We start from the raw sequence: 6,842 nt of genomic DNA, 5'->3' as shown, positions 1-6,842 counted from the left end.
TCCAAAGGATTGAAAAAGGGCACATGTCATCCCCGTTTTCAAGAAGGGACGTCGAATAGATGTGCATAACTATAGACCTACATCTCTTACGTCGATCAGTTGTAGAATTTTGGAACACGTATTATGTTCGAGTATAATGACTTTTCTGGAGACTAGAAATCTACTCTGTATGAATCAGCATTAGTTTCGCAAAAGACGATCGTGTGAAACCCAGCTCGCGCTATTCGTCCACGAGACTCAGAGGGCCATAGACATAGGTTTCCAGGTAGATGCCATGTTTCTTGACTTCCACAAGGCGTTCGATACAGTTCCCCACAGTCGTTTAATGAACAAAGTAAGAGCATATGGACTATCAGACCAATTGTGTGATTGGATTGAAGAGTTCCTAGATAACAGAACGCAACATGTCATTCTCAATGGAGAGAAGTCTTCGGAAGTAAGAGTGATTTCAGGCGTGCCGCAGGGTAGTGTCGTAGGACCGTTGCTATTCACAATATACATAAATGAGCTTGTGGGTGACATCGGAAGTTAACTGAGGCTTTTTGCAGATGATGCTGTGGTATATTGAGAGGTTGTAACAATGGAAAATTGTGCTGAAATGCAGGAGGATCTGCAACGAATTGACGCATGGTGCAGGGAATGGCAACTGAATCTCAATGTAGACAAGTGTAATGTGGTGCGAATACATAGAAAGAAAGATCCCTTATCATTTCGCTACAATATAGCAGGTCAGCAACAGTTAATTGCATACATTATCTGGGAGTACGCATTAGGAGTGGTTTAAAATGGAATGATCATATAAAGTTGATCGTCTGTAAAGAAGATGCCAGACTGAGATTCATTGGAAGAATCCTAAGGAAATGCAATCCGAAAACAAAGGAAGTAGGTTACAGTACGCTTGTTTGCTCACTGCTTGAATACTGCTCAGCAGTGTGGGATCTGTACCAGATAGGATTGATAGAAGAGATGGAGAAGATCCAACGGAGAGCAGCGCGCTTCGTTACAGGATCATTTGGTAATCGCGAAAGCGTTACGGGGATGATAGATAAACTCCAGTGGAAGACTCTGCAGGAGAGACGCTCAGTAGCTCGGTACGGGCTTTTGTTGAAGTTTCGAGAACATACCTTCACCAAGGAGTCAAGCAGTATTTTGGTCCCTCCTACGTATGTCTCGCGAAGAGACCATGAGGATAAACTCAGAGGGATTAGAGCCCACACAGAGGCATACCGACAATCCTTCTTTCCAGTAACAATACGAGAGTGGAATAGAAGGGAGAACCGATACTCAAGGTACCCTCCGCCATACACCGTCAGGTGGCTTGCGGAGTATAGATGTAAATCTAGAGTAGATGTAGATGTATTGGCGATTGTGGACTCCCCTAGTGTTGGTGGCAATTACATGCCTCACTGAGACAAGGTGTGCAGATCTTCAATTTCCATTTCTTTCCTTGTGTGTGTGATATCTGTGAAAAAATATCGTGTATGAGCTGTCAGCTTGATTGTACAATAGGTCTCAATTTTATCTGACCTTATACCTTCACGATTGTCCGAAAGATTTTCTTCAGGAAGTGTAAGTAGGCTGTTTAGGTTTTTATGTTGGTAACGTCAAGTAGCGCTCCGTATGAAAATCACTGTCTGTGCTGTGTGCAGTCTGTGGCTGGTTGGCATTGTTGGATTATTCGCTATTGTAGCGTTGGGCCGTTGAATGTGAACAGTGCGCAGCGTTGTGCAGTTGGAGGTGAGCCGCCAGCAGTGGTGGATGTGGGGAGAGAGATTCCAGCGTTTTGAGAGCGGACGATCTGGATGTGTTTCCGCCAGAAAAAAGGAAATTTCTAAGACTGGTTGTCATGAACTGATATATGATAAGTATTAAACACTATTAAGGTTAATACATTGTTTGTTCTCTATGAAAATCTTCCATTTTCGTGTCTTCAGTAGTGGGTCTGAGCTCTATGGGACTTAACATCTGAGGTCATCAGTCCCCTAGAACTTAGAACTACTTAAACCTAACTAACCTAAGGACATCACACACATCCATGCCCGAGGCAGGATTCGAACCTGCGACCGTAGCAGTCGGGCGGTTCCGGACTGCGCGCCTAGAACCGCTAGACCACCGCGGCCGGTTCTTCAGTAGTTAGAATCTTTTATTTAAGTGGTAGTATTGGCGCTCGCTGTATTGCAGTAGTTCGAGTAACGAAGTTTTTTTGTGAAGTAAGTGATTCATGAAAGGTATAGGTTATTGTTAGTCAGGGCCATTCTTTTGTGGGGATTATTGAAAGTCAGATTGCGTTGCGCTAAAAATATTGTCTGTCGGCTTATTGATGATCAGAATAACTGAAGAGAAAAATGTCTGAGTACGTTCAGTTTTACTCTGCTGTCTCTATATCAAATAACGTAAGAGGCTTACCAGCACAGTAATTTATAATTTTTCAAAGGGGACGTTTTAGATGTTTCGGTGCCCACTATTGCTAGAACACTGTTCTAACAGTAGTGCACACCGAAACATCATGAAGATCCCAGCAGACGGGTCGAAACGCCGATTATTTTAGCTGGAAATACGACGCAGCCGAACAACCCAGAAGATTTTAACTTTATTAACAACAGTCACGGAAGCCTGCAGATTTACATAATATTGTAAAATCTTGCGGTATTTTCAAAAATCCCCATTTCTTATCATTTTCGCTCTCAAGGGGATAACGTCGCCATCACTATCACAATTTATATCAGCTTTGGAAGCCAACTGCATATGGTGTTATCATCCAGTCACAGCCACTGTTGTTCCTCATACAAGGGCATAGGCAATTATAGTTACATTGACACATATTTAAAGCTGACTGAAAAGTACCTGATCAATGGCTCTAAAGTTTTCTAGTATTTTTAGCTTTCAATGTGCATCGTTTTATAAATTCACCTTCAGCTTTACGATACTGCATCCAATTATCATCCCGTCCATATACACTCCTGGAAATGGAAAAAAGAACACATTGACACCGGTGTGTCAGACCCACCATACTTGCTCCGGACACTGCGAGAGGGCTGTACAAGCAATGATCACACGCACGGCACAGCGGACACACCAGGAACCGCAGCATTTGTGCACCGCCGCCGTCAGTGTCAGCCAGTTTGCCGTGGCATACGGAGCTCCATCGCAGTCTTTAACACTGGTAGCATGCCGCGACAGCGTGGACGTGAACCGTATGTGCAGTTGACGGACTTTGAGCGAGGGCGTATAGTGGGCATGCGGGAGGCCGGGTGGACGTACCGCCGAATTGCTCAACACGTGGGGCATGAGGTCTCCACAGTACATCGATGTTGTCGCCAGTGATCGGCGAAAGGTGCACGTGCCCGTCGACCTGGGACCGGACCGCAGCGACGCACGGATGCACGCCAAGACCGTAGGATCCTACGCAGTGCCGTAGGGGACCGCACCGCCACTTCCCAGCAAATTAGGGACACTGTTGCTCCTGGGGTATCGGCGAGGACCATTCGCAACCGTCTCAATGAAGCTGGGCTACGGTCCCGCACACCGTTAGGCCGTCTTCCGCTCACGCCCCAACATCGTGCAGCCCGCCTCCAGTGGTGTCGCGACAGGCGTGAATGGAGGGACGAATGGAGACGTGTCGTCTTCAGCGATGAGAGTCGCTTCTGCCTTGGTGCCAATGATGGTCGTATGCGTGTTTGGCGCCGTGCAGGTGAGCGCCACAATCAGGACTGCATACGACCGAGGCACACAGGGCCAACACCCGGCATCATGGTGTGGGGAGCGATCTCCTACACTGGCCGTACACCACTGGTGATCGTCGAGGGGACACTGAATAGTGCACGGTACATCCAAACCGTCATCGAACCCATCGTTCTACCATTCCTAGACCGGCAAGGGAACTTGCTGTTCCAACAGGACAATGCTCGTCCGCATGTATCCCGTGCCACCCAACGTGCTCTAGAAGGTGTAAGTCAACTACCCTGGCCAGCAAGATCTCCGGATCTGTCCCCCATTGAGCATGTTTGGGACTGGATGAAGCGTCGTCTCACGCGGTCTGCACGTCCAGCACGAACGCTGGTCCAACTGAGGCGCCAGGTGGAAATGGCATGGCAAGCCGTTCCACAGGACTACATCCAGCATCTCTACGATCGTCTCCATGGGAGAATAGCAGCCTGCATTGCTGCGAAAGGTGGATATACACTGTACTAGTGCCGACATTGTGCATGCTCTGTTGCCTGTGTCTATGTGCCTGTGGTTCTGTTAGTGTGATCATGTGATGTATCTGACCCCAGGAATGTGTCAATAAAGTTTCCCCTTCCTGGGACAATGAATTCACGGTGTTCTTATTTCAATTTCCAGGAGTGTAGTTATCTTCATTTATTTCGTAAGATTCGGACACACCTTGCAGTGGATGTTATTGTGTTTATCATTAGTGCAGACCCTACGTGGGGCTTAATATTTCGTGTCGAATCATTTCTGTGCAGACAGGTAGATTTTTTTGTCTCCTCTTCAGCGCAGTATTAATCTGATGACTGCGTTTATTAGCTAGGTGAATCCTTTTATATTCTTAAGTCTTCTGAGTTTGATAGTTGTGTGTCTGCCGATATCTTACAATGCCAAAATTGCGAGAAAAGTAATTTTGCACCAATGAATTAAGGCTACATTCCCACTAGAACATCAGATATAATGACGACATTCTGTTCTAGCTTGAGCACCTTACTGTTATGAATTCAAAATAGGCGTCAGAAGCGTCCATCTGCAAGGGAGCCATTGCTTTCATTCGTAATACTGTCTTTAATACCAGCGATCTTTTATTTCTTTTGCCGCGCGGTCTGAGGCCCCTTCCCACGATTCGTGCGGCTCCCCCCGTCCGAGGTTCGAGTCCTCCCTCTGGCATACGTGTGTCTTGCCCTTAGCGTAAGTTAGTTTAAGTTAGATTAAGTAGTGTGTAAGCCTAGGGACCGATTACCTCAGCATTTTGGTCCCATAGGAACTTACTACAACTTTCCTAATTTTTTTATTCTGTCTCGTTCCCAATTGTCTCATTAGCTTCAACTGCCTTTTTTTATAGCCGAGACAACCTTCTACATGTACATCCCTATTCCGAAAGTCACCTTAAGGTATGTAGTGCTTGAATTCACTCTCTGTTGTCTGTCACGTTTCTTTCTTCTCTGTTTCTCGGTATGATTTTAATATCTTGATCACATTATTTTTGTGTCTCTGAAATTGTGAAACTAGTCAGCTAAAGTATTTACCATTTCAGTATTTTGTTAGCAGCCTTCAATATTTGTAAGACTTAGCTCACTCGCTGTCATTTCAGAAAAAACTGCCTTGATACAGTGGTTAGTTACCAATGTTGGGAACGCAGATTATACAGTATTTTCATTAGCAAGTGATGGATTTCTTACGCTTGATGCAGGATGAGATCTGACTTATAGTAATTGGTTCAAATGGGTGTGAGCACTATGGGACTTAACTGCTGAGGTCATCAGTCCCCTAAAACTTAGAACTACTTAAACCTAACTAACCTAAGGACCTCACAAACATCCATGCCAGAGGCAGGAATCGAACCTGCGACCGGAGCGCCAACAACTGCTCGGCCACTTCGGCCAGCTGACTTATAGTAATTAAATTTGATAGTTAACCCACTGTAAGTAAATATGACAAATAGCAATACAGCCGCTAATGATGCATATCATTTGGTATCAATGTAATAAATGTGAAAGCTACTGTGAAGTATTGAGGGTGCTTTATAATTACTTTAATTTACTGAAGAATTATCTGTTTTGAGTCACATACAACTTTCAAATATATTATGTTGAATTATTGCTGAAGCAAAGATAATCGTGTCACGATTTAAAAAGAATTTTATATCCGATGTATGAACAATAATTCAGTATCCCCACTTCCGTTGTTAATAGCTTGGTGATATTCGCTATGTTGACATTAGTTTCATTCATCCGTAGATCACTTTTACAAGGATATTGCCCATGTCCTGCTATTAAGATTTGAGAACTAAAAATGTAATTGACACATAATTACTGGTCTAGTATGTTAAGAATGGGACAGGTAGTCGGCAAAAAACTTGTAATAGGAACCATCCGTCATTTTCCTGAAGGAATTTAGGGAAACAACGGAGAATATAAATGTGGATGACTGGATGAAGATTAGTGCGTCTAGCTGAATACAAGGACATTCTATGAGGAACAGTGCTACATCATTCGGTTTACACCTAGCGTACTATACTGTTTCACACATAAATTATTTAGTAATGTATAAGGGTGGGGCAACGGCCTTGCCTCAGTGGATACACCGGTTCCCGTGAGATCACCGAAGTTAAGCGCTGTCGGGAGAGGCCGGCACTTGGATGGGTGACCATCCAGGCCGCCATGTGCTGTTGCCATTTTTCGGAGTTCACTCAGCCTCGTGATGCCAATTGAGGAGCTACTCGACCGAATAGTAGCGGCTTCGGTCAAGAATACCATCATAACGACTGGGAGAGCGGTGTGCTGACCCCACGACCCTCCTAACCACATCCTCCATGAGGGTGACACGGCGGTCGGATGGTCCAGGTAGGCCACTCGTGGTCTGAAGACGGAGTTAAAAAGTGTAATGCTACACTTTTAATTCATTCCTCACTCCAGACACTGTACACAATTCAGATGCTAAAGAAAATTAGTTTCATAACAAAACACACTTTACACATAATACCAGCCAAGATGAGGACCATTTTGTGTACCTCAACTTTGAATTTTTTAGAGTAAAAAGCTGAGTAAGTATCGCTCTAAAAGCGTGAGATGTTGAGGTCAGAGAAAAGGTGACAAGTTAGTGTTATACGTTGCATAGCTCTGGGAATAAGA

The 6,842-nt window shown here is 44.7% G+C and overlaps 1 pseudogene; it reads left to right on the top strand.

Annotated features, from left to right (window-relative positions):
- Positions 1-6,267: 6,267 nt before the first annotated feature.
- Positions 6,268-6,385, top strand: LOC126093197 (5S ribosomal RNA; annotated as a pseudogene).
- The last annotated feature ends 457 nt before the right edge of the window (positions 6,386-6,842 follow it).

This window comes from Schistocerca cancellata, chromosome 7, assembly GCF_023864275.1.
Source record: "Schistocerca cancellata isolate TAMUIC-IGC-003103 chromosome 7, iqSchCanc2.1, whole genome shotgun sequence".
In the NCBI taxonomy this organism is placed as follows: domain Eukaryota; kingdom Metazoa; phylum Arthropoda; class Insecta; order Orthoptera; family Acrididae; genus Schistocerca; species Schistocerca cancellata.
Note: the sequence above shows the minus strand (reverse complement) of the source record. Positions and strands in the feature narration are given on the sequence as shown.